This window comes from Aythya fuligula, chromosome 2 (assembly GCF_009819795.1).
Source record: "Aythya fuligula isolate bAytFul2 chromosome 2, bAytFul2.pri, whole genome shotgun sequence".
Taxonomy (NCBI): domain Eukaryota; kingdom Metazoa; phylum Chordata; class Aves; order Anseriformes; family Anatidae; genus Aythya; species Aythya fuligula.
The window spans coordinates 71,995,477-72,022,322 of record NC_045560.1 but is presented as its reverse complement, the minus strand read 5'-3'; positions in this window follow the sequence as shown (position 1 = coordinate 72,022,322).

The window sequence follows — 26,846 nt, the reverse complement described above, 5'->3', positions numbered from 1 at the left end:
AGGTTTGCCAAATGTTAATGTGGAGGGTAGGGGCAGATGAGATATGCTCTGCCTATGTACTGAGGGATTTTGTCTTCTAAATCATCTAATGTTGGAAGCTATCTAAAACAGGCCATTCACACATATCTGGTCCTGTATGGCAACTTCTAAGCACAGAAATAGAAAAATGTATTTATAGATACATGCAGTTATAAGGGGAAAAGAAGCAAACAGTTTAGCAGCCTACAGAGCTGAGGCTATTCAGGCAGATTGGCTGTATTTGAGTGGAGAACAAGGAAGGATTAGGACAAGAACTAACAGAAAAAATGAAGTGACTGTAGAATGATACAGAGAGTTGATTATGAGTATAAACAGTCTCCAGAACAGACAACCCTTTCAATGTTTCAGAGGACAAATTCACATTTTTCTAAAGTACAATGAGAGTTACTGCTGAGTTCATACTTTTTATGTTATATGTAGAAACATCCAAAACATGTTTCAGGACACAAAGTACTCTAATGAAAATAACAGCATTACAATACTTTTTTTTTTTTACTTTTTTTTTTTTTTTTCATTTTTACTGCATATTTTACTGTATGATTTAAATGGTGGAAAAGGTAAAAGCTGGAACAGACACAATTATTTTAGTGAAATTAAGTCAGCTCTCAGAGTTGTTAAAAAAGTCCATCATGGGACTAGCAAACTGGATTTGCAAAGATCTTAAGGGATGCAATGACACATTTTAATTTCCTTCAAGTAAAACTTTATAACCTATCTCAGAAGGTTTCTATATAAAATGAATTAATGACTTCTCTTTAATGAAAAGTATTGATTCCTTGAAGAGTACATATCACAGGTACAGAAATTGACTGTTTGGGAATTTTGCTATGGCTGCAAAGTAGGACATATTTCAAGCAATGTTCCTACTCTGTGCTACATGGAATGTCCTTGAAAAGGTATTGCAACTACTCCAGATGAAACAGATATACCTGTTGTTTTTAGACTGCTGATCTCATAAAGACCCATTTATTTGGTAAGCAGAGAGAATTAAAAGACGTAAAAGTTTGTACCACAGGGAAAACTAGTCACTGGAATATTCCAGGCCCTTAAACTTTATGGAAATTTTAATTTAGACAGAACAGTGCAGAATTTTCAACCCTTCCCCTATTGGGCCTGATTTTGAATCTGGAAGTGTGGATAAATCAGCAAGAAATATATGTTTTAACAAACCATGGTGCACTTGGGTGTCTCAGATGTCACTGACATAGATCATTTCTACCTCTGGGTTTACCACAGTAGTAGAGATGGAGCCCAGATTATCTCACTTCAAAAGCACAATTCACTAACATCCATTAACTGCTGGAATAGTTTTATGGCCTAGGATATATCATTAGGTCATCCTAACCCCATCCACAGCTTAGTTTATATGCTTGCTGTGGAGACAATGATCTCATAAGGGTTATTGGCTTTATTTGGGGTTTTTGTTTGGCTTTGTTTGTTTGTTTGTTTTTCCAAATATATTTGGATAAATAGGCTTGCAAAATTGTACTTTCCCTTTGGAATTACTGAATAATCAGCTCTACAATTTATAGGACTTTACTTCCATCTGATGAAATGTTGCAGTTCCACCAGCTACTTTTACTCCTATCCATATCTGCCTCATTAGTCCTCTTAACAGACATATTTATTCACACTGTTCTTGAAACTGGAAATGGTGTGTCCACCACATCTAATCATTGCATGACTCAGGGAACAAGCTACTAAACCAAACTTAGAAAATCTGCCAAAAATTATGCACTAAAAACTGTAAAGAAAGAATTCCCAAAGCTATACTGTAGCCAAACAGGCAGGAAAAAAAAAAAAAAAGTATTACATAATACAGTTATAGTTAATTTTAAAGAAAAAGTTCTGGAATCGGTGTTTGACATTAAAAGTACGTTACCAGAAAAAAATCAGAACACTCCTGAAACATGAGCTAACTCTTGATAACTCAATATCAAATACCAGAGCCAATATTTTATAATATTTTTAAATTATTGAAAAATAAATTATAATAATAATAAAAATCTGTAAAATTATCATATACTACCTTCGGTTGTAGAATTTACAGAATTTCTATGTCCTAAATGAAAGCACAGTGGAGTCAATAGATTTGGGCCCAGATATTAATAAAAAGTAAAAAGTAAAAACAGGCCCAGACCCAAATCATCCCCAGAGGGCAACTATTTAAAATTCAAACATGAACCTCTTTTTTAAACAGATATAGATAACATGTATTGACTGGAAATTGAGAAGTTTGTGCAGAAGAGACCGGAGAGGAAACACCTGAAGAAGAAAAACTATGATGTTTCATATCAAAATCCAAATAATCATATGCCTGAATTAGCAATGATCCATAAACCCAATAACATGCATGCAGTACCTTAATAAAATTAATGTTTTATTTCCCAATCTGGTATTCTGTTTCTTTTAAAGCTGTAGCCAGCCTGTCTGGATGTGCCTAAGAGTAGTACAGCTGAGAAGGCACCCCAGTTTTGCCAGTACCCTGAGGTGCGTCTGTCAGCACCTATTTCTCAGAGCAAGTGCCCCCAGAGCCATTTTGTGTTTTGCAAGCTCTAGAGTCAGGCTGCGTCGCAATAAACATTATAAAGCAGAGAAAGTTCAGAATGAGACAGATTAGAAATAAAAATGTTTTATAAACAAGTCTCCTGTCCACTGTGTCCTTGTGGTGAAATCCTTTGGTTCTATGCCAGATTTTAGTTCAGTAACCCAGTTGCTTTTTGGACAAGACTGAGATTTGCACAGTACTGAGGTTTGTACAGTCCCCTCTGGGTCTCTTGGAGGAAGAAAATCTGATGACCCCTGAGGCTTAGCTTTTTCTGCTCCCTATTTTTCCTAGCTGTCTTCCACTGTCTGCTCTTCTCTAGGCTCCTGGGCTCTTTGCTGTCTCTCATATGCTCTGTTGGTCCTACTCACCACTTTGTAAGGTCCTACCCCCCAACTATGCACAGTTGCTCCTTGTAGAGGGTCAATCTCCCCTTTCTTCCATAACGGTCCATGTGACCCCGCATGCAACAGCCAGGGCAAGAAACCCTCAGCCTCCCTCCCCAGCAATTAAACACTGCTTCTGGTTATAAACATGCATTCTTTGACAAAACAAAAGGCAAAGATGCAAAATGAACAGCAGCCACCATGGAACCTAACCCTGAGTAGCCCCTCTGAATCCTTCCTACCTGTGCTGAAGTCCTGAGCATGTAATTTCAAACAGCAGCAATGGCATTTGTCCTGCAGTTTGTCCTCTCCATCACCACTCTTTCGACCACTGCATGTGACAGAGGCCACAGCTCCCTCATGCCCTCACTTTGGCGGTGGTGTTCCTGCTGATGGTCTATTTAACAGCTGCCTGAGAGCTGAAGTGGGCCTTCATGGAGAGCAGCAGTTCAGCACTTGAAATGCAAAAAGAATGCCCTTGCTGACACTGAGAAATTAGCCCAAGAGTATTATCCTATCTGTTTGTCTTAGCAGAAACGTCAGTCTGATTTTTGCTAGAGATTGGATTTTGGCTTTCTTGTAGTTCAGCAAGAAGCAAAAACTTTTTTTTTTTAACTTTTAATATATAGGTATCAGAATAGGCACACGTAAGTGCCACTACTCAGACAATGCCCTCTTCAACACATTTGCAGATGTTGTTTTCATTTGTTGAGTAACACATATCTTGTATGTCAATACCTGTGCAGAAGCATATCACATGTCTCAAAAACAGATATTTAATTCATATTCAAATTCAGGACACTTTTCAGACTCTCAGAGTTGTCATCAAATTAAGCAGCACATGCTCACAGTGTATGCAGAGGATGGAGTGTTACAAATCCCACTATGTCAAACGCATCAGCAGCATTTTCAAGAAGAGTTATCAGTTTTACTGTCCTGTATTTGCCCAGCTCTCCAGTAATCTTCAAACATAGGCACAGTTGACATAGTATCTCATGCACCAAAGGCAACAGGCACTGAGAATCCCAAACAGCCATTTTGAAGCTTTTACAGAAACGCCACTCATTTTTTTCATGAGAAAAAGACCAACTTCCACTCCCAGGAGCTCAGTATTCTGTGTTCTGTGCTCTCTTTTGTCCTTCCCCAAAAGTACTAGGTTTTCATTTGTTTGTTTTTTTGAGGGGAGCAGGGAGAAAATGTCAGCAATGTAATTGTTCCAATAGTCTGTTCAAAAAAGCATATTTCTGAAAAAAAAAAAAAAAAAAAAAAAAAAAAAAAGGTTTATCTCACTTATCTACAATTAAGTAACCTACATGTATTAAGGCTATGCATCTCAGGCAACACCTCTGTCCAAGTGCAGAATAATTCTCTCCCTTAAATAAAAGGCAATGGCGTAGTAAGATTCAGAAGACTAAAGCACATACAGGTTATGTCTGCAGTACCAGCCTTTGTTTAAGTATATCCAAGAAGGGAAATCAATATTCCTCAGGAGAGCATTTTGTTGGTACAGCTGCTGTTGCTAAGATTGGCTCAGTGTCGTGTTCTCATTAATACAGCCTAATGGCAACCATAAGATTGAAAATGTGCAGACAGACATAATGAATTTATACTAAAAACACCACGACGTAAACACCACAACGTAGAAATTCTAATTGCTTTGTCCTGATTGGGTACTTTCTATCTTGAAAGGATCTTGTTTATAAATTAGAGTTTAATGATATTTATGAATCACAAAATTAAGTCCTTCCTTGTAGCAATCATTAGCGTGAAAGCTGCTACAGTTCGTCCTTTAAGAGCTTCAGCACAAAGAAACCGGCATGCTCAAAAGCAGCTTTTTATTTTAGAGCAAATTGTTACTATTGCAAAGAAAATGTAAGGTTTAAGTTACACAAGCATTTTTGCCAGCATTAAAACAACTCTTTGAAGCCCACTTCTCCCAGAGGAAGATACATGAATTGTGTCCTACAATCCTTTGAAATGAAAAATCCCTTTGTATCAAGTGTTATCAGACATCCTCACTCTCACTCTAAATACACACACTGCTCTGGATGTCATTTGTTATTCAGTTGTTAGACTCTCTGTCGGTGCTCTGGAAGCCTTAGACATGAGGGCAAGAAACATGAAAAAAGCTACTGTAGAAAAAAAAAATGCTACAGGGAGATTGAGCAGAAAAAAATAAATAAATAAAAATAAAAATATTGAAGACAGAAATGACATCCAGGGAGAACAGAACTGACAGCCTCAAAATGATTACTGATCAAACACAGGTTACTACCCTTAGAGAGAACCCTGGAGGTGAAATTTGACATCTCTCTCTGCAAACTAGCTACATTTTGAATTAAGAAAACATTTGTAATGAGACCCAGTGATTAACTACAATCTTGTAATGAGAGTTAAGGCATCAATCATACACTCAGACATAATTTACAAGCAGTGAATATGTGGAGTGTAACCCCTCCTGCCCCATCCTCTCTGAGGCAGCCTGTGCTCTATGTGATGCATCATTGGATACGCTCTGCCTTGAGTGGGCCTCTGCAAGAACAGCAGCCATCTTAAGCCCTGACATGCAAAGCTGAGTTTGTCCATACCCCCAGAGATTTCACCATCAGATAGTTTACACTAATAGGGCTAGCATGTAAATCTTTACCACCATTTGTGAAAATCTGTTCAGCTGGTGTAGGGAAGACAAATCATTCAGTAAAGATTTCAATAAAATCATAACATTTCACCTTGGGAAAAGGTCCTAGACTCCACAGCATGTGTACACCTAACAACAACCAGACACAAAAATGAAGTGTGTGAAGTAATTGTCTCCACTCTCTTGACTAGGATGGCATGTTCAGTGTCTGGTGCTCTTCCATCAATTATCATTTGACATTCACATAAATTTATTCAGTGAAAGAGTCTTTCAAGGATTTTTATTTTATTTTATTTTATTTTATTTTATTTTATTTTATTTTATTTTATTTTATTTTATTTTATTTTATTTTATTTTATTTTAATTTTATTTTATTTTATTTATTTTATTCACTTAGGCAAAGTAACGATGTCTCAGAGTGTGCTTGATTTCTGCAACCTAAATTAAGCTGTATGGGCATGAATACTGCAATTGGACTGCATTACAGCATGTGTTACTCTGTGGCTCACTGAAATGTTCAATAGGCCTGTATAGGTCTCAGAAAGGAGCACACCATTGTCAGTTAGATTTACGGGTGAAACTTAAAAATCACAATATCATTTCATATCATGTAATATCCTTCCTCCAATGAAACATCACATCAAGCTAGATACATGCTAGATACATGCATCCACTTCCCTGTAAAAGGAGGGAACTAAAACTTTAAAGGGAAGCTAAAGAAAGGAAGTTCACTGAGCAGGCCATAAGTGGAAGCTAATAGGGACAGCTGTGTTTCTTTCTCACATCTTTTTTACAAAATAGATGTTTTATTCTGAACTGTAAAGAAGCACCTTTGAAGATCTCTTGTGGGTTTCATAGCCTTGAGGCCCATTTTGGCATGGATGTCTTTTCTTTAAAAAGAAAAGTGAAAACTGATGGGATCTTTCACTGAATCACTAGAAAAGGCAATTCCCTCCATGCACACACTTCTCGTACATAGCTTGGTGTTGAGAGAATACACACTGAAAATATGCTGCCAGCTTAAATTCAGTATCCTTTATAGAGAATTAGAAATCAATGTCTCACACACTCCTCCACTACTACCAACATTGTCTTGGAGAGGCTGGTTGTTTCGGTAGGGCACAACCACATCAGAAAGCATCTGAGTATAGTCTTAGTATATAGGAGACACTAGTTTTTTGTATGTTTATTGTGCATGCCTCAGTTTTCCTATTTTTCTGGATGGCATTTACATGGAAAGAAAATGGAATAATCATGTTCTTGAGCTGAGAGTCTCAAATAGGTAGGACGGGGCTGTGGTGAGCTGGAGCATTGACATACTGTGGGCTTGCTGCAAGAGGGGCTGACAGCCCCTGAGCTGACATAGGGTCCTGTTCCCTGGGCAGGGACAAGAGCTGGTGGTGTCCTCAGGACTATGACGGTAACTGTTGAGAGAATTTGTGAGAAGACCTAGGAAACCTGCCTCTGCAAATAGGCAAGAGCAGTGCTCACATCCTAAACCCAACACAGGCCTGAGGCTTAGGAGGGGCTGTATTTCTCTAAATGCCCGTGCTCAGGAAACAAAACAAATTCCTTAGTTTCTTCTCTACTTTAGGAAGTTATCTGCAAAATGGAGATGACAAATTATTGCAAAGGTTTATTATAAAACTTTGTGTTTCTGAAACTTTCAGATAGTTCAATGTTTAAGATAACAGAAATACTTCTAAGGATCTAATAATTTTTTGTTCAGTGCTTAAAAAGAAATTTACCGCAGGTTAGTGCATTCAGTGGAGAAATAAAGAAAATATTGAAGATTTACCAATTCATCTTCTGGAAAATAGGTCATATTCCGCCTAGAGGAAGATTCATTGACCTATTCCATTTAGTCATTGAAACTGGTGCACTTTTATTCTAAGTGAAGATGTAAACTCTTCATGTTTAAGGTTTCACTCATCCCATACAATATTGGTAGAAGTATTTATTTTTTTGCCACAACAGATCTTTTAATTTTAAAAATCATCTTAGTTGACTTAAAAGTGTTCAAAGGGCTGTAAAATAACTTTGTTTCACTTTCTGCAGAAGTGAAACCATTCTTAGCCTAAATAAAAGATCTTTTCAGGTATTTACAACAGATTAATGAGCTATCAAAGATGGTAAAAGCTTTTTTTAAAAAAAAAAAAAAATACAGAATGGGACAGTGAGATGTCCCAAAAGTTGTTGTTGTTTTGTGTGTGTGTGTGTGTGTGTGTGTGTTTGTTTGTTTGTTTTCCTGATCTTTAGAAAAATTCAGTTATTCATTTCTTATGCATTCCAAGATGAGAATGACTGGAACTAGCCTGCTGTACACAGATTTCTAGCAGTAGTTCATCAAACAGTACGATAAAATAGCATAAAGTGAGCATTAGGGTTTGATATAGAAAAATGTGTCTGCAATTTTTGGAGCCAGCTCTACTATTTAGATAGCACTTTGGCCTTGCTCATTACACTGAAAAATTACGAGTACACTCAGTTGCTTTCAGCCCCTTTCCATTTTGTTGTAGTGTATCCGGAGACATATCACCTGCAGAGAAGGTAATTCAATCAAGATAAATATAACAAAGGAGAGTAGCAGAATTGTGGCTAAATTATGCCTCTTTAGAGGCAGAGCCATATCAAGAAAGGTGAAGACAAGTACTGAATGAATGCAATGCATTGGCCAGAAGCAGTGAAACTATGCAACTCTGGTTGCTGCCAGAAATGGTTGAGAGATTTGGCTGAGAGGTGGCCCCAGCTACACTGTTCAAAAGAGAAAGGGAAATGAATCTTTTCAACTCACATGGAGTATGTGCCGCTGAACTGAGCTGAAAAATAAAGTCTGACTATGCTTTTTTAAAGGAAGAAGTGTTTATACAGAGCAGATGGAGAAGGCATGTGTGGAACAGTAAAAACCGGGCCAACGAGTGGGCCAGGCTTCTTTGGAACTGGAACTCACTCTTCAAGTCTCTTGCCTTTGTGATAAAATAAAAAATAAAAATAAATAAATAAATAAAAATGAGGAGACATCCTATCTTATTTTTTGTTTGGTTTGGTTTATTTTTTTGGGAGGGGGACGGGACCCAAAATTCCAGACTTCTCCACATTCACTTTTCTACCACTGTATAAAATGCTGCAGAATGCCATGAGTCAAATTAAACACACAAAGACAGAGAGAAACCACTTCATTCTAAGCAAGACAAATTCCTGCACTTCCACAAGGGTTTGGAAATCTAAATCTTTTAGACTATGATATATAATCCAATAGCCAGAAATACAGAATTGGAAGGTAGGATTCACAGGAGGGATTCTACATCTGCTATTATAAAACTCTTGTAGAGGACAATTTTGCAAGAACAGACCAGAATGTCTACTTGTAAGATTAACAAAACAAAACAAAAAAAAAGTGTTCACAAGACTGCCTGTGATTTTAGCCTGTATAATTAAACAACAGTGTGACCAGCAGGGCTAGGGAGGTGATCATCCCCCTGTACTCAGCTCTGGTGAGGCCGCACCTCGAGTACTGTGTTCAGTTTTGGGCCCCTCGCTACAAGAAGGACATCGAGGTGCTTGAGCGGGTGCAGAGAAGGGCGACGAAGCTGGTGAGGGGCCTGGACAACAAGTCCTACAAGGAGCGGCTGAGGGAGCTGGGCTTGTTCAGCCTGGAGAAGAGGAGGCTCAGGGGCGACCTTATCGCTCTCTATGGGTACCTTAAGGGAGGCTGTAGCGAGGTGGGGGTTGGCCTGTTCTCCCACGTGCCTGGTGACAGGACGAGGGGGGAATGGGCTTAAGTTGAGCCAGGGGAGTTTTAGGTTAGATGTTAGGAAGAACTTCTTCACTGAAAGGGTTGTGAGGCACTGGAACAGGCTGCCCAGGGAAGTGGTGGAGTCACCATCCCTGGAAGTCTTCAAAAGACGTTTAGATGTAGAGCTTAGGGAAATGGTTTAGTGGGGACTGTTAGCGTTAGGTCAGAGGTTGGACTCGATGACCTTGAGGTCTCTTCCAACCTAGAAAATTCTGTGATTCTGTGATTCTGTGAAATCTACTGGTAAATCCTTCTCTGAGCTGATTTGTCACAATTTATGACTAACAATTAGAAAAGACACCACCACACAAGAAGCAGAAAGCAGAAAGTGCTAAGCAGGAGATACCTGTAACCAGCAAAAACAAATTCAATCAAAACATGGTGTGTGTGTGTGTTGGGGGGAGGGGGGAAGGTGTTCTCATGCAACACTTGTGAAGTCATTACAATATAGGACCCCAGGTTGCTCTCTTAGTACATCTTAGTATTATGCTACATGGTAGCTAAATCTGCTGAAATTGAGTCTTACCATTATATCCCAAATAAATAAATACTACCTCACAAACTAATTCAGTTGTGACTAAAAGCTGTTTAAAGTATTTGCTATCAGAGTATATCATCATCAGATAGCCTTAGTGAGCTTGACAGAAAGACCTAGCAGCTCATACTACAGCATTTTCTTTGCTTAATCAAACCTAAAAGAGATTTGGAAACTCAGAAGAATGACTGACTGCTTTACTGTTATTAGATAACACAATATTATTCTGTTGAAACAAATGACTTGCAAAACAGCACTTGTGTGCAGGTGACATATCTCATTCTGTTCCCAGGGAGAAACATGTCAAGGAACAGGTCATGGCAAGGACCACGAATTTTCTGGATACAGGCTTGAATTAGGAGAAGCTGCCAGACCCACTGCAGGGTGCAGGTCAGTTAGAGGTGGGGGAATCTTGAGAAGAGAGGACTTCACAGGACTTGCTGGAAGTAGGTTTTCAGTAACAAGTCAGAAACAGCATATGACTCCTGCAGACAGTTTAACCAAATCAGTTTGAACTCAGTCCAGAAAGCCTTGCACAACCTTTACACAGAAATATCTAATTAATGACAACTGCTGCTATTGTTTCAGTTTCCACATAATTGGAGCTGTACTTGTGCTAGCCAGGATCATTTCACAACTTCTTCCACAAATCCTTTCTTTACCTGTTTGTCTGCAGTATCTGCTGTAGTCTGTGAGATAAGTTCTTCATATCAGGATCTGGTGTTGCTTATGTATGTCACACTGCTTGATTGAGGCTCCTGAATGTTAATCAAAAAATGAAATAATATTATCAGCAGAACACCCTTATTAATTCATTGTATAGGACTTCTTTTTCTTTAAATATTGTGTGAATGAATTCTTCATATCCATAAATAAATAAATAAATAAAGCTCTGCTATGTAATGAAGAAAAGGCAGATTACAATGAGTGACAGTCAGTCTCCAAATGTCAGCAGGCCCAGTAAAGGCAAAAGTCTAGAAATTACTAAATAATTGTCCTGTGGCTTCATTAAGTTGATTTTGTGTAGGTGTCTCAAAAATAAATAAATAAATGTTTCAATGTGGTTTGTGCTCTTTCAGCTCTCCCTCTGAATAACTATATATTCTTTTGATTGTAAAAGGAGAATCAGAGGATAAAAAAAGAAATTGGAGTGTCTGAAATTTCAAGATATAACACTGAATGATAATTTTAGCATTGGTCAGTGGATTTAACTGGAGTTAGCTCATTCAGAGCTAATTCTTCAAGTGAACAGTTTTTAGCTGTTTTATATCCTATAGAATTACAATAACATTAGTTTAAGTCAATTGAACTTCATACAGTTATATTTTACCAGAAATATTCAGGGATTTATTTTCAGATGTCATCTTCCTAGTATTTTCATAAAAACATGTGTATAAAAGCACCAATTTCCAAGTGTGAATATGGACTTTGAATTGGAATTACTTTGCAAACTTCTAAGCAATGGAAATGTTTCTTCTTCTAACTTTAATGGATGAAATTTTATTTGTTCAGCCTGTATGGCCGTTTTCTATAGAATATATTTACTTGTCTACATATGATGTTAATTCAAGAAGCTATAAGGATTCTGAAACCAATCTTTTAAATTGGCCTGTTCATCCAGTTCCTCAAAAAGGCATCACTTTTAGCATTTCAGTTTGCTTAAAGTTTCTGTAAAATATTATATTCTGTTAGGAAGCATTTTACTGCAGTTTGTGTTCACATTCATATACTAATTGACAAGGTGCAAGAAACTGTGGAAATTAGGTCTACAATGTGTTATATTTAATTGGTGTTATGCCTCTGTCTTATCTGGTGTAGACATTCTGTTTGAATGTTATACCATTCAAAGTGGTATTATCTTGAGATGCCAATAAACCAATGATCACCTGATCCATACTTGATCTATCCATTCGGTGCCACTGAAAATTAATACATTGAAGGTGAAACTTGTGCAAGTGTTAGTATCAGAAAAAAAAGAAAGGAGAAGGAGAACTTGAAGTTAAAACTGTATGAAATGCTGGGCTGAGACCAGACTGAAATTTCCGGTTTATGCATTCATTGTTGTGCTTTGACTATGCAGAGATTTCAAAATCCTGCATGATGTGTAGATAAGATGAAACAAAAATAAAACTGCATTGTCACAAATAAAACTACATTTTCGTTCTGTAAAGCCTACCTACCCTCTTATTGCCTGTTGCAGGATGTACAAAAATCCCTCAACAATTGCCAACATTGATTAAATAATGTTGTTCTGTGTTTAGTATCCTCTACTGCTGCACCATAGCTCAGGTTTTGCCTTTGATCTTATTTCATGGTGTGTGATAGACCATGCCAAGTTTCCATATATTCAAATGTACCTGAAAATATCTGCTTCCTGCAAGACTTCTCAGTAGCTTGCAAATAACACAGGGTACAACTACCAAAATCCTTACTCAAGTGTACCACCGGCTCTTTACCACAAGGCAGGCTTCTTTCCCTCTGTGACTCTAGCATGCAGCAATGCAAGCATTTTGCTTTTTGAAGCTAAGGTGTTTCTGAATACGCATGCTCTGCTCTTTTAAAGCAGGACATGACTGTTTTGGCTGATTCACTCCATTGTTAGATTGAGCACCCCTCAGGATCACACAGTGGTGAGTCAATCATTTGTAAACAGGAGGAAAAAACAACAAATGAACAGAGACAACCACAGGCTTCATTTCTGTGATCAAAGGCATCAAACAAACCATGCAAAAAGTTTAGGAAGAACTTCTTTACCAAAAAGGTTGTGAGGCATTGGAATGGGCTGCCCAGGAAAGTGGTGGAGTCACCATCCCTGGAGGTCTTTAAAAGACAGAATCACAGAATCACAGAATTTTCTAGGTTGGAAGAGACCTCAAGTCCAACCTCTGACCTAACGCTAACAGTTCCCAGACGTTTAGATGTACAGCTTAGCGATATGGTTTAGTGGAGGACTGTTAGTGTTAGGTCAGAGGTTGGACTTGATGATCTTGAAGTCTCTTCCAACCTAGAAATTCTGTGATTCTGTGAAGAGCATAATTATTTATTGAACAAAACTCATAGCATGATCTTCCCTGAACAACCTCAGCAGTGCCTGCAGCTGACCTTACCCACTATTGAACTGAGTCCTTTCCACCTCAAGAAGAGAAAACACGTTTTGGATTTTCCCATTGACAGAAGGGTCTGAACTACACATAGTGCCTTCTATTCATTCTTCTCTGAGGGACTGCAGAGTGGGCACTGAAACTTAATCATTTTCAGTGGCAAAGACATGACTTTAGACATATTTCAGAGACAAAAGGCAAGTAATGCTCTGTTTTTGCAACCCTGAGCTTTGGAAGAGCACAGGATAACTCACAGTAAAGGTCTATACGCTTTCTTACAAGCAGAATCAGTCTGAGAACACTTAAGAGACATCATTGCTAAGAAAAGATTTTGCAAGCATGAAGCTAACAAGACTACTTGTTACTATGTATAATGTTTCCATATATTGTTTTTTGGCAGCAATGGTTTAGTTTTCCTGGGCTCAAGGCCCAGTTTCTGTTTAAATTTCTGTAAGGTTTCATAGCAGCCTAAGTATACAGAAACAGCTTGCTTGCAAATAAACGTGTATCTCACTATACATATTGATTAGATTTTAAACACACCCAGAAGCAGATTGGATGGACAAACATTTTTTCTGTAACATAATATAATTAGAAAAATCTCTTCTTTAAAATAATAGAAACTTTGCCTGTGGAAGAACTGATAAGGTAATACATCAAAAAGAAGCTAAATGGAATAAAATTTGAAAGATGAACTTCAGATATTAAAAGCAGATTGATTAATCATTACAAAGGTGGGCTTAAATCACATCCCAGTTCTGAATAATTTTGTATATCTGCAGTGACCTCCAAGCTATATTAGATCTGAAGCAAGGTACGAAATTGAAGAGAAGGGTTTTTGCCAGGTTGCTGGAAGTCTTGTAGGTCCAGTCATTTCTAATAGTCTTGTTAGAAGCAAGGGATCTTGAAGGGAAATTTCCTGAGCCACCACAGTTCCCAGTCAGTTCAGCTAAACTCACAGATGCACCAATCCAAACAGACTCTACCTGCTTTTATACAGTGTTATTCCTAAACTAATGAGCCTCAGAGAGATAACAAGCCCTTGACAGAAAAGATGGACTTCCTATGGAAAGCCAGCTTGGGCCATCTCCCCCCACCCTCCTTCAGCATTAGCTTGTGTAACACAAGACTGAATGTTCTCTGCTTTCACACTGACAGCCACAAATCTATAGAATTTGTACTTAACTGCACTTCTATATACAGCTTAAGACAGCAAAACTGAAAGTGGCTAATTCTACATCTCCTTGAATATCAGGCCCATTACTTATATTAAAAGGTGAATATATCACTCATTAGTGTGTTTATATACACATACCATCTTATTCAAGAAGTCTATTCATGCTACAAAGGCTAAAGTGTGTAAATAAAGTTGAATGAGTAATGAAGAATTGCTAGGCATTTAAATGTCTGTTTACTGTAACTCTATAGGTTTTGTGCTTGCTTTTTTTGAAAGATATATTTTTAAAATTTTCTTTTGAGAAAAAAAAAAGTTATGAAATAGATTTTCTTTTGTTGCTAAAGGCAAGTAAATTTTTTTGAAAGAAATACTTGTACACCTTCTCAGTCACAGAGCAGAAACAACTTTGTCTCACATTTTTGACAAGTGCAAGAGTTAATACTGTTCCCAGTTATAGACCATTAAGAAAATAATTTTTAATACTAAATATGGATATAGTTAAAGGCCTTTTGATCTGCTTATAACTATTTCCAGAAAGGGGAAAGTGATCAGACTAATATGTTTTCAGACTGTGATGGCACAATAATCCTAAATCATTTAGCTTGCTGTGACTTTTAGTCATTACATTAAAGCAATCCAGAACTTCTTTTCCCCTCTGCTCATGTCTATTCATTTACATTATATCATCATTCAGTGATAGCTTTGAATTGAATTATGCAATTAACTCACGCAGCCAGGGGAGGTTTAGGTTGGATATAATGAAGAACTTCTTTACCAAAAGGGTTGTTAGGCATTGGAATGGGCTGCCCAGGAAAGCGGTTGAATCACCATCCTTGGAGGTCTTTAAAAGACGTTTAGATGTTGAACTTAGCGATATGGTTTAGTGGAGGACTGGTTAGTGTTAGGTCAGAGGTTGGTCAATGATCTTGGAGGTCTCTTCCAATCAAACGATTCTGTGATTCTGTGATTTGAACCTCAATATCACCTGCCTTGAAATGTCTTCAGTTCAGACTGAAGCTGAACTATTTAGTCTAGTGAGCTATTTAGTCTCTACTTTCCTGAGTCAGGTCTGCAGACTGTTATGTGTATCAGGTTTAAAGTATAATAAAAGATACTTATAATTCAGAGAAAGCAATGGTAATCAGTCATGTGAAAACTTTTCTAATAGACACAATGGATATTCTGTCACTTGAAGACTGAAGTGTGATATCTTTCCAGAAGATGTCTTCTCACCCAAATATTACACGAGAGAGAAAATCATTTTCTGAAATCTATGGCATAGATTATACCAATGAAAAATTAAATGACTTATAAAATGACTTAAATGGGCTCTTCATGCTTGTAAATGTAGATAAATAAAAACTAGATCTGTGAGTAATACAAAACATTGGGTCACTAGCAACCAAAGTTCATTAAGCACATCACCCCTTCATAATGCATAGGCATTCTGATAATTAACCTCACTACTACAATTAGTCCTAATTATTATCACTGTTGACAGCCTTGATAAAGAAACCAGAGAATGAATTACATGTTTAGTCTTCCAATTGTCACTGCAGACACACACACTGGCAAAAAATCGTACTTTGATGTTTTTTCTTGCTGATGTGGTCTAGTACTTGTTTTACTGAGTGGACTTCTATTGCTATTGCACTTTCACCAATCAATTAAAATTCAATTAAAAAATAAAAATAGAACTACAAATACTTAACATCCTGCTAGCTGTAAGGTTTGCTGTTTTTTCCTCCCTCTCATTTCAAAACCTTAGATAAATTAAATTGGTAAAATTCCAGGGGAGAGGAGAAGAATAAGAAAGCATAACTTGTATTTGTCAAAACTCATGTACTGTCAAACTAAGCTTCACAGATTGTGCTTATCTTGGCAGGTGGGTGAAAAAAATAAATAAATCTATTTTTTACTAATTTACTTGGTATTCTTTCTATAAGCAACTCCATTTAAATTAAAAAAAAAAAAAAAAAAAAAAAAGTAATGCATTATGGAGGTAGGTATCAAAAATGTGTAAAAGAATTAGTTCCTTGTTCCTTTATTAGGCACTTTCTGGATTTATAAATTAGAGAGTTGGTAGGGAGTGGATGCACTTTCTCTGCTCTGTGGAGATTTTATTTGTTTTCATTCCTTCTAATATTAAAGAATCTTCTAACAGAGATTCTGTCTGTAATTGTATAGTGATAACCTGAAGTAAAGCACATCACTGTTTTCTTGCTGTTCAGCTTGATTACTGACCTTGCACCTCTTACATGCCTAGTACCAAAGCTTACCTATACTGCTTTTTTTTGACAACATGTGAAAGAGTTCTTAATGTAATGTATTAACATAATTGTGGTGCTACACACCACAGCATTGCTGATACAACAGAAGTTCTTGAATCCCCTAGTAACAACAGTTTGTTTAGAAACAGAGATCTTTTTCCTTCTTTATATATGTCCTTTACTTAGAATGTAACAACATATATCAGATTAATTTTGCAGAGTGTTGTTCATATAAATGATTTTAGCAATATGATGATTCACCTGGTGACATAGCTCCTCTATATTAGATAATACACATTCTAATGCACGCTGTCCTGATAGAGAGCAAAATTTCCATACTGACCATATTTCATTTCTTCATGGTATCTTTATCATCCGTGTGTTTCACTCACTTTTTGTGAGTTCTGATAGTGGTCCCACCAGGTACACCCAAAACATAAAATGCTGTGGAATAAGATGCTTGAGGAATGCTTTCTGAAGCAGTCTCAAGTTTTCTGAAAGACCAGAGATGAAGATAGGGCTGGAACACAGATCTGAGGTCCATCCAGGGGAGAGGACTACAATCAGAGCTAGAGACAAAGCTACCTGCAGGGTAGCCCAGAGTCCACTGAGAAAATCCAGTCAAAGAGCCAGGACAGCAGGAGAGAGGACCAGGACCCAGACCAAGGACCCAGAACCACCTATAGCAGTGTTGGGGCAGGGAATGACAGCCCCAAGCTGGGATGAAATGGATTTCTGGACTATACTCTGTCCTCTGGTGAGCACTGTCTCTTCCTCCAAAATAAATTTTCCTAAACTTAAGACAGAAATTTATTGTTTTTGTAGGAAAAAAAAAAAAGAAAAACACGCAAATAAAACACACATTATATTGTCTCTTGCCATGCTGGCTTGCCTACATTAAAAAGTTGACTGTATGGTCTCCAGAATTAAGAGGTATGTCATTTGAGTAGCAACCTCATTAGTTTTAAGTCTGCAAAATGTAGGCAATTAAAGTAACCTCACTACATAGGTATGTTAATGGAGTCCAAGAACCAGAGCACTAGCACAGAGTCAGAAAAGTGAAGCATTAGGTCTTGTGCATTTTAAGGTCTTTTATATGCTCCCCTATGTTTTAAGTGCTCCAAATTGATTTCAGTGAGATTTATCATGGAGTGAGGGTCTATAAAATGTAGTTATCTCTACTATAGTGTAGATACTGTCTATTAAACTATGACTGTGAGTGGACCTGTACAAATACTTATAGATGCAAAACTGCATGCAGTGAGGCTCTGCCTCCTTGCCTCACCTTGTCTACCCAGGGACCACAGCAACTCCCTTCATTTCCTGGTTTAGCAATTTGAAAGGGTTGACCGTAAGATAAGGATCAGACTTTTTCAGTCAGCCAAAGGGGGCAGGTTACAGATTTGGGGGTAAACAAAGCTATCAACAAGGTGATTTTAAAAATATTAGAGTTTGGAACATGTGATATTCTTAAAAAAAAAAAAAAGTAGAAAAGCAAATACTAAGCCAAAGTGGAAATGGAGCATTACATTTTCTGTGATCTGTATACATAGATGTGGGAGACTGGGAGACTTTCAGAGGGAAATAAATTAGAAATTCTGATAGAAATTTTACTTATGATAGCACATGGGGTGCCTGGTTTGCTGCTTATTCATTTACAGATCTAGATGTGCTTTATTTTACACCAAAAAAATATATATAAAATAATAAAATAAAATAAAATAAAATAAAATAAAATAAAATAAAATAAAATAAAATAAAATAAAATAAAATAAAATAAAATAAATAATAAAATAAATTGAATACTTATTTTAAAAATGCATTTATTTAATTAAAATTTCACCTCAGTCCATTGGGTTTAGCAGTGTCCACTTACCTGAAAAAGGATGGAGGTAAGCAGAGGTCAAAACTTAACTATTACATGGAACTTTTCCCATAAGTTAGCTTACATTTTCTTCCGTGTCAAAACAAAAATGTATTAGACACTTGGGGGGGAAATAAATAAACAAACAAACAAATAAATAAATAAACAATTTCCCAATATATTTGTTGAGTTTTGGCATATAGATTATGATCTCCAGTTCAATAACAAGTTGCTACATTAAGTGAAATCACAAGAGCTGTATTAGCCCATCCGGCATAAGACTGATTTATAATATCTTTCTAGCCAGAAACCACTGAAGTATTTTGCTGGAAACGCAGTCAAGCTGAATACAATTCCACATTTTAAAAATGTGGGTAGTAAGATCTTTGTGTCTTCATGTATTCCACGTTAGTGTTACTGTGCTCTGGTCTGCCATGGAATAAATAGCATTTTCCCTTGAAGAGGGAACTTCTGCGTTCTCTCTCTTTTTTCCCAGCAATTTGAGAGTGCTTCCAGCAGTTACCGATACAACAGTGAGGGGTTTTCCTCCCACTTTTCTGAAGTGCCCACCTGATCATTAAGAACAAAGCTCAGAGAAATTGTATGCTTACTAGACAAGGGATTGCAGTTTCACCTTTGCTGTGATAACTGTTTAAGCAACTGTGAAACCGAAATGCAGAGGCGAAATTAATCCATGCTGTGTGTTCTACCAAAGGGATTTTTCTCTTGTCTACATCCCCAACCCATCATGACTGCAGTATAACCTTGAGCAGTTTAGAGAGATGTGCAAACATGCTCGTACTTTAAGCATAAATGATAACGCTTTGAACTACTTTGATCCACTGATTTCCAAGGGTTCTGTAAATATTAATTACAGTAGTGAGCATACTTCTACATGACAGTCCTCACTGACTTCAGAGAGATCTTGCCCCAAATAAAAAGAGCATATTCAAGTTTACTTCCATTATCTACCAAAGCCAGCAACCTGAGCTTCAACAAATTACAATGTGCTCACCCTCCACAAAAGCAGGGCAACAAAACCTGGGACCAGATTTTAGAAATAGCTCAACTTTTGTAAACAAGGCCAGAGTTTTAAAGATTTCAGGTATTCCCAATGTCACATTTTGAGTCAAATTAGGGAAAATCTCACTGTACATTATGAGCCTTGTAGAGATCTAACTGCTCGTGTCAGAACCTAAGTAGTTGCTAAGATCCTCCTTGAAAAAACTTGGCACAGACTTGCACACTTTTCTTGTTTCCTAACCATCAGATTTTTCTGAGCTGTTTCTCAGTCTCTCCTCTGAGAACTGTACATTAGTACTGCACCGGTCTGTTGAAGTTCAGACCCCAGATACCAGCTTTCCTCTTCTTGTTCCTCTCTGCTCTTTGTGACAGAGAAATTGAGCTGACTTAGCTGTAAGATAGAACTTCTCTGTCTGTAACCTCACTTCCAGTTTTACTTCCAGACTCACAATCTCTGCTTAGGAAATGTTTGTCCATCTAGCTTTAATTCTACCTGAAATTGAATTTTCTTTTTGGAACTGCTAGGAACTACTTGTCTTTTTCCTTGAATTTCATAGTGAGCCTAGATAGCTCCTTGTTTGTCACAGTATTTGGCTATTCTCAGAAACCTGAGTTTGGATAACTGATTTTTCTCTGGAGCTACCAGAATAGTAATTTAAAACCAATCAACCTTTTTTTCAATCTTTTTTTTCCTTTTTTTTTTTTTTTTTATCCTTCCCATTATAAATTAGGGGGTGAAGGGAGGGAAGAGATTGAAGGGAAGCAAAATGGTAATTTTGCTGATTAGGAGCTGAAAGTTCCAGTCCTGAGACCTGAAAGTATGAAGAAAGAGAAACATTAACCAAGACCATAGTAGTCCACATGTATCCATTGACTTTCACAGGAGCTAGCTGGCTAAGTGTGAGGTAAAAGTGATTTTATTTTCCAGCGTGTGTATTTCTTTTTCCTGAAATGAAAAATATTTAACATTCCTTGTTTAAAGGGGATTGGGGAATGACCACAAGTTGAAAAGGTCTTAAGTTTCACCAGACAGAAAAAAAAATGTAATCTGAACCTCCTCACTGCACTGGATTCTCCATCCTTAATGTAATTTGAACAGAAAAAAAATCATTTCATTCTGAGCAGGAAGCCATGTTGCATATATGAAATAAAATTAGACTAAAAGTGCCAAGACCTCAAAAAACTTAGAGTGTTATGGATGTTCACCCCTTCTGAAATATTTGCACATTAAAATGATTTAGGAAACCTATATTTTCTATAATCACAGTACTGAATAGTAGATATTTCTTTTTCTTTTCCTTTCTTAATATATATATATATTAATATCTTCCTTTAGTTAGGTCCAAAGGCAATTATTTAAACTTTTTAAAGGACTGACAACTGAAAAGTAGGATAGGAAATACATGCTTTCACACCAACTTTAGTTATAGAACTGTTTCTGGTGATAAAATTTCCAATGTCAACCTATATCAACTTTCTATATCAAGATTCTGATTTTGCAGTAAATGTTGTAGGAATATAGCTGGCAGTCATTCAAAACTTCCTTAAGAAGTAGTCCACCATGAACCTATACATTCAGGCACTGGTTCGTTTTGCCTCACACAAATCCACATTTGAACAGCACATTTTATGTGAATGTGTAAATACACTTGTGTAGAGAAAAAAATAAATGTTTATGTCTGGTTTAGTAAGTTGGCTCACAAAAATGCTTCACTTAAAAGAAATAAATTAAAATTATTAGACCACATGCACTGACGATGAATGAAAATTCAACTGCAGCGATCTTGGCAAGTCAGCAAATATCCAGCACAATCTGCTAAATGGCCATTTTCCATTTATGTTTTATAGGTCAATGTGACCTATAAGGAATATAGGAGAAGGTAATTTTATTACATAGCAGCCATTCTCCTATGGAACCACCTGGCTTTGCAGATAAGCTATCTAACCTTGCAAGACAGAATGTGAGTTTGAGAAGCAGAATAGGAGAATCAGCAGGGGATGAGCCAGCTTCAAGAGATCTTAGGTTTCAGTTTAGAGAAATATCCACACTTCAAATATTTGTAACTTAAAAACAATGGGAGTTCCTTTATTTTTCTCAAGAATACTCAATGGGTGTTAGCTCCCATTTATTTTTACAGGGAGCAAGTTTGTTTCATTTTCTCATGGTGAGCAAAGCCTGGGGTTCTAAGAAATTTCAAAGTAGCGGAGAGTTTATTTTATCCAAGCAATCATAAGTGATCTAATTATTCTCCTGGAAAAAGAAGAAATTGAGACTTAAATAGAGGTAGAAAGCAATGCTGGGAGAAAAGGAATGCAAAAACTTAAACAATCAAATATAAATCTGAATAGAGGATAAACAGAAGCCTTAATATTTGATGTGTTACTTTGATTCTGACCATATCTCACATTCAAACCCCACTTTGTATTCAAGTTTCATGACTCAGGCTATTTCTGCAACAATATTTCATTTTGTTACTCAAAATATTCTGAATATTATGTATGTTCTCCTGTACCCAAAATACAAAGAGACTAAAGCACAAATGAAACTAAGGATGAAAATTCAGGCCTGCTGCATTTGCTTACTCTAGATGGGCTATATAGTGTTTAGCATTTCTTTCTTGAAATAAATTGCATCTAGATATACTGAAAATATATATTTGCAAATATACGATGATTGTAAATTTATACTTCTGACTTCAAAAAGCGCAATCAGCTGTCTCTTGTCTTCAATTTCACCCATGTTCCTGCTTCTAGTCAGAGGAGAGAAAAAGGCGTACCAAAAGAATGATTCAAAAGGTTTAGGAAGAAACTTGGAGCCTGCTGAGAAAAAACCTTAAGTTCCTGACTTTATGTAGAATTCTGATGCTCTCTAAATTGCATAAGACACTTCAGCAAGTGTCACTTTTATAAATGCTTGATATTAGTATATATAATTTAATGAGATGTTACAACTTTGTCCATATATTTATTAATTTATATGTTACCTAAAAGAAAATATCTCCTGTCCTCTAAAATTAGCAGTTTCTCTAAAGCTGCAGAAAATTGCTTAGTACCACAGCCAAAAACCACATCCTGTATGTTTCAGAAGATATGATAGATGACTGTTAATAAACTGCAAAGCAGTGAAAAACAGATTAACCTGCAGCTGCAACAAAGCACTAATGATAACAATTAGAGCCATAATTGGATGAAACATGTAAGATACTTGGAAGTAACAAGTGAGAAGTGGGAACAACCATGAACAATTTTTAATCTTGAATGAGATGCTTGCATGTGTCTGATGTTGGTATTGGAAAAACACAGTGAAACATTAAGTTTATAAAGAAAACCATATATTCATCATTTTATCGAGCAACTAGAACTTTAAGAAGTCTAAAATTTGGATCTAAAATTTGGACATCAAAATTTGATGTCCAAGCCCCAAGAACATCCTGAATTTACAATGTGGAAGAAAGAAATGATTAGTCCCTCTTGTGTCTCTACATCTGTAGTACTGAGTAGGTCCCTCCTCACATCATCATGACTGAAAAACAAAACTCACAAAGATCTGGAATTTCACTAGGGTACAACTTCATCGTTGTATACAGGGAAAGAGCAAATTCAGACAAAGAGACCTTCACACATATATAAAGGAATAGATATTAAATATGTCTCTTAAGGTACTTCTGCAGGAGTGTACAAAGACATGCATGCTTGTCAGCCAGCAAGACACCTGGATGAGAGTTAATGCAGCTTCATGCCTTTTGGCATAGTGATAAAGTACTTCTCAGCAAGGCCTGACGTGCTTTTCAAATTAGAGTTGGCAGAAGCTGGGCATGCAGAGCTTGTTCACTTCCATCTGTGCCTGCCAACACAGGCGCTCTCTTCACAGACACTTCTTTCTACCATCTACTGAAATCAATAAGACTAAAGCATCCTAGAGTACCTGTTGGATTTCAGCACCCAGTCAGAGGCCTCAGCATCCCAGGAGAAACTTTTGAATATAAAAAAAAGGCAAGTAGCCAGAGGAACAAAGTTTTAAACGGATCATTCCTTTCTATCCAATACCAACATTGTTCACTCAAGAGTTTTTGGCAACTAAGCTCTAGATTTGGCAAGCAGGCTTTAACTGACAGCTTTAGCTTACAGGAGCGTCATGTACCTGCCAAAAGCTTTTAGGCAAAGACCTAGATTTTCATTGCTTTAAATGCAATATGTAACTACAAGATTTTACATATACTTTATACATATTGTTTATGTGCATCTGAAAGAGAAAAAAAAAGGAATGGTGTGAGACTCTATTTTCTGGGGTCAGATTGAGACCCCAGAAGACTTTTAATTGTCTTCATTCTCACACTTAGATTGATGAGACACTCCTAAAAATCTTCCCCACACAGACTTTTCTAACCCAGGTCAGAAAACTGCAGAAAACTGGATCTAATATCTAGAAAGTTTTCATATCTGCTTTGTTTCTTCTCCAGAATAAAACACTACTAGAAATATATTCTCTCCCTCGAAGAAAGAAGCAGCAAGAGAAGAGAAATAGAGTCTAAAGGACCATGACTACTCCAGTCTGAAACGTTCTGAGATTTCACGTAGCAAGAGTGCAAAGATAAAAACGTAAGAAGGAAGAAAATGGTAAGTCTACTTCACATTACCTGATATTGTATAGACTCACTTTAGGATAGAATAAATCTTGTGGTTAAAAATTAATGAGAACAAAATAGATGACATCTTGTTATCTGTCGACCTTTTGTTATGTTGAAGCATCTTGTTAATTGAAACATCCTGTTATCTGTCAAGCCTCAGTCAGGCTGAGACTTGAGATAACTTGAGTCAACCTTCTGTTATGTCTTGTTAACTGAGACATCCCGTTATCTGCCGACCCTCTGTTAGGCTTAAAGCCATCTCAGCTTGGAAAACAACTGATTCATCCTACCTGGCATTTTTTAAGCAAAAGGTGAAAAGTGCATCACGAGGAAGACCTACGGTCTTCCTCCCAGAGACCACTGCCCACGTCCTGAAGACCCTGGCCCACAATTCTTGGAAGGCTTTGCGCAAGCGCAAGGACTGATAAGCTAATTAGCATACGAAGCGAGAGTAGGTGGGTTTAGGTAATGAATAGGTATAGGCATTAATAGAATATTCATCGTTTTGCTGTATAAATATGAGATGGTTTGTTACTTCAGACATGCACGATAGGTGGAGAGATCCCCCATGCATCCAGTGCTGCAATAAAGAATATACCACTTAAGGAAATTTCGGCTTCAATCTTTAAATCATACCTCATCGTGATGTGAACAGAAAGTCTGCCTGTACCTTGTCTCACTTGGGGTGAAGAGCATGACAGTTGCTATATGCAGCATATAAGACAGCAAGCTGTGGATGAGCTCCTTCTTATCCTGATCAAAAGGTTGAAGACTGGCTAGCAATGACCAGGATACAATTCTGAGTATTAATGTTCTACTGGCTGTGAGAGGCCCAAAGTATGCAGAGGTTAAAGACTGGAGTCACCCCTTTACTGTGCAGCAAACACAGTGCCAAAATACAAGCTAACTGCAAAGCCTAAACCAGCATTGGCACAGCCATACTATTCCCAGGACCTGAGTGGCTGCCTTTATGCAGCCCTGCCTTATACTCTGGAGAGGTGCCTAGAAGGACATGATGAAAGTACCTGAGATAATTAGCTTGAATTACAATTTAGACTCACTGGTAAAAGTATTCTTACAGCTCTTCTCCAGTCACTGAATCTCTTGCGTTTTCCCCCTTGAATATTACCTGTAGGATTTATGTTTTGGGACTGCTGTTTCTTGAATATGTTAGGGTAATTGGGAGAGGAAGAGAGGAATTTGGTTTTTGTTGTTGTTGTTTGTTTGTTTGTTTCTCAAAGTGGATTGTCTCAGGTTTGTCATAGGAAAAAAAGTGTCTATCTCACTGAAGGCAACGGCATAATGTTATCATACTCTCTTATAGTATCAGTTTTACGATATTATTTTTAATATTTCAAGAAATCTTCTTTCTGCCACAGACTGTAACAAAATGAAAATGTATTCACCTTTCAGTTGTTAGTCTCTAAAATGAAAGAGATTTCTAAAGCTCAGAATTCATAGATTTCAAAGTTCATAATAATAAAGACTAATTCCTGTTACTGCAGAAATAGAATGAACTTTTCACTTTGCAAAAAAGGCACCAGCTCTATGAGGAACTGTCCAAAAGCTGCAAGTTCCTTAAAAACAGTAGGAAACACAGTAGCTTAGTGCCTAAAATACTAACACAGAAGCAGAAGTAAAATCAGCTGATGCTTATCTATCCCACAAACAGCTCTTGTCATGTGGTTATTTCTACTTTTTTAAGTGAAGAGCAATGCAAATTAGATGTTTGAAGCCATGATTATCACTTAATCTATTACAAGATAATACACAGACACACACATACCCCGCCACTCTAGCTCTTTTATATTTGCTTAGTTGCTTTAATAAGAGCCAGGTTTGTTTATTTGTTTTGTTTTGTTTGTTTGTTTCTGTTTATTTGTTTGTTTGTTTGTTTTTTAATTATTTTTATTTTTATTATTTTACTGGGAAGGGAATTATCTCAAATAATTTTATTTTGTGGTAAAGGTGAATTTCTGGAATATGCAAATGTCAGACACAGACACTTTTCTTATCAGTGCCTTTGCAATGATAGATTTCTTCACTATTCATATCTGTATCTACCGTGCATCCTAAGCAAAGATTTGCACCAGCCTCTACATCTGGCTGATCCTTACCAAAACAAGGTCACTGACCCATGGCAAACGGAAGGTCCCAACACAGTGTACTAAAAGTTTTGTACTGGAACAAGCAATAGACTAAGCTTATACAAGTGGCCTTGACCTTCAGTGTAAAAGTTCATTTCTTACGTTGTTAACTACTTAAATATTACGGACTTCTTACAGGCCTGGTTTTTCCCTTGATGAGGGAAGGATCACAATCAAACACCTGAGACTGAAATACATGCCGAAGTTTTAAAGGGTATGTCAACAAGTAGAAAACCCAACTCTCACTTTGTTATCTTGGTAGATTCTTCTGGATAACCCAGTCACTCTTGCTTATATTTAGTACAATATCATGTAAATATAATTTGCCTATTGTTTTACTGAACTACTTTGTAGTATGGCTGGGCAAACTTTTCAAGAGAGAGCTGTGCCCACCTGAACACAACAAATAAAAATAATACGCTTCAAACTGAAGTTGAACACTTACCAATTTAACTCCTTCCAGATAAAACCACAGAGACCATGAGGAGGAAAGAGCTTTAACATGCAGTGCAACACAAAGAATCACAGGAATCTTCTCAAGCTACTTAAAATTCTTTCAAAAGAGAAATTCATTTGAAGAGAATACCTCCTGAAATATTTCTAAAGCTTTTCATTTATTTGTTATTATACTCCATACAGTCTTACCTAAGTACAGGAGACCTTTGATAGAAGACTACAAGTATAAACAAGACTATCT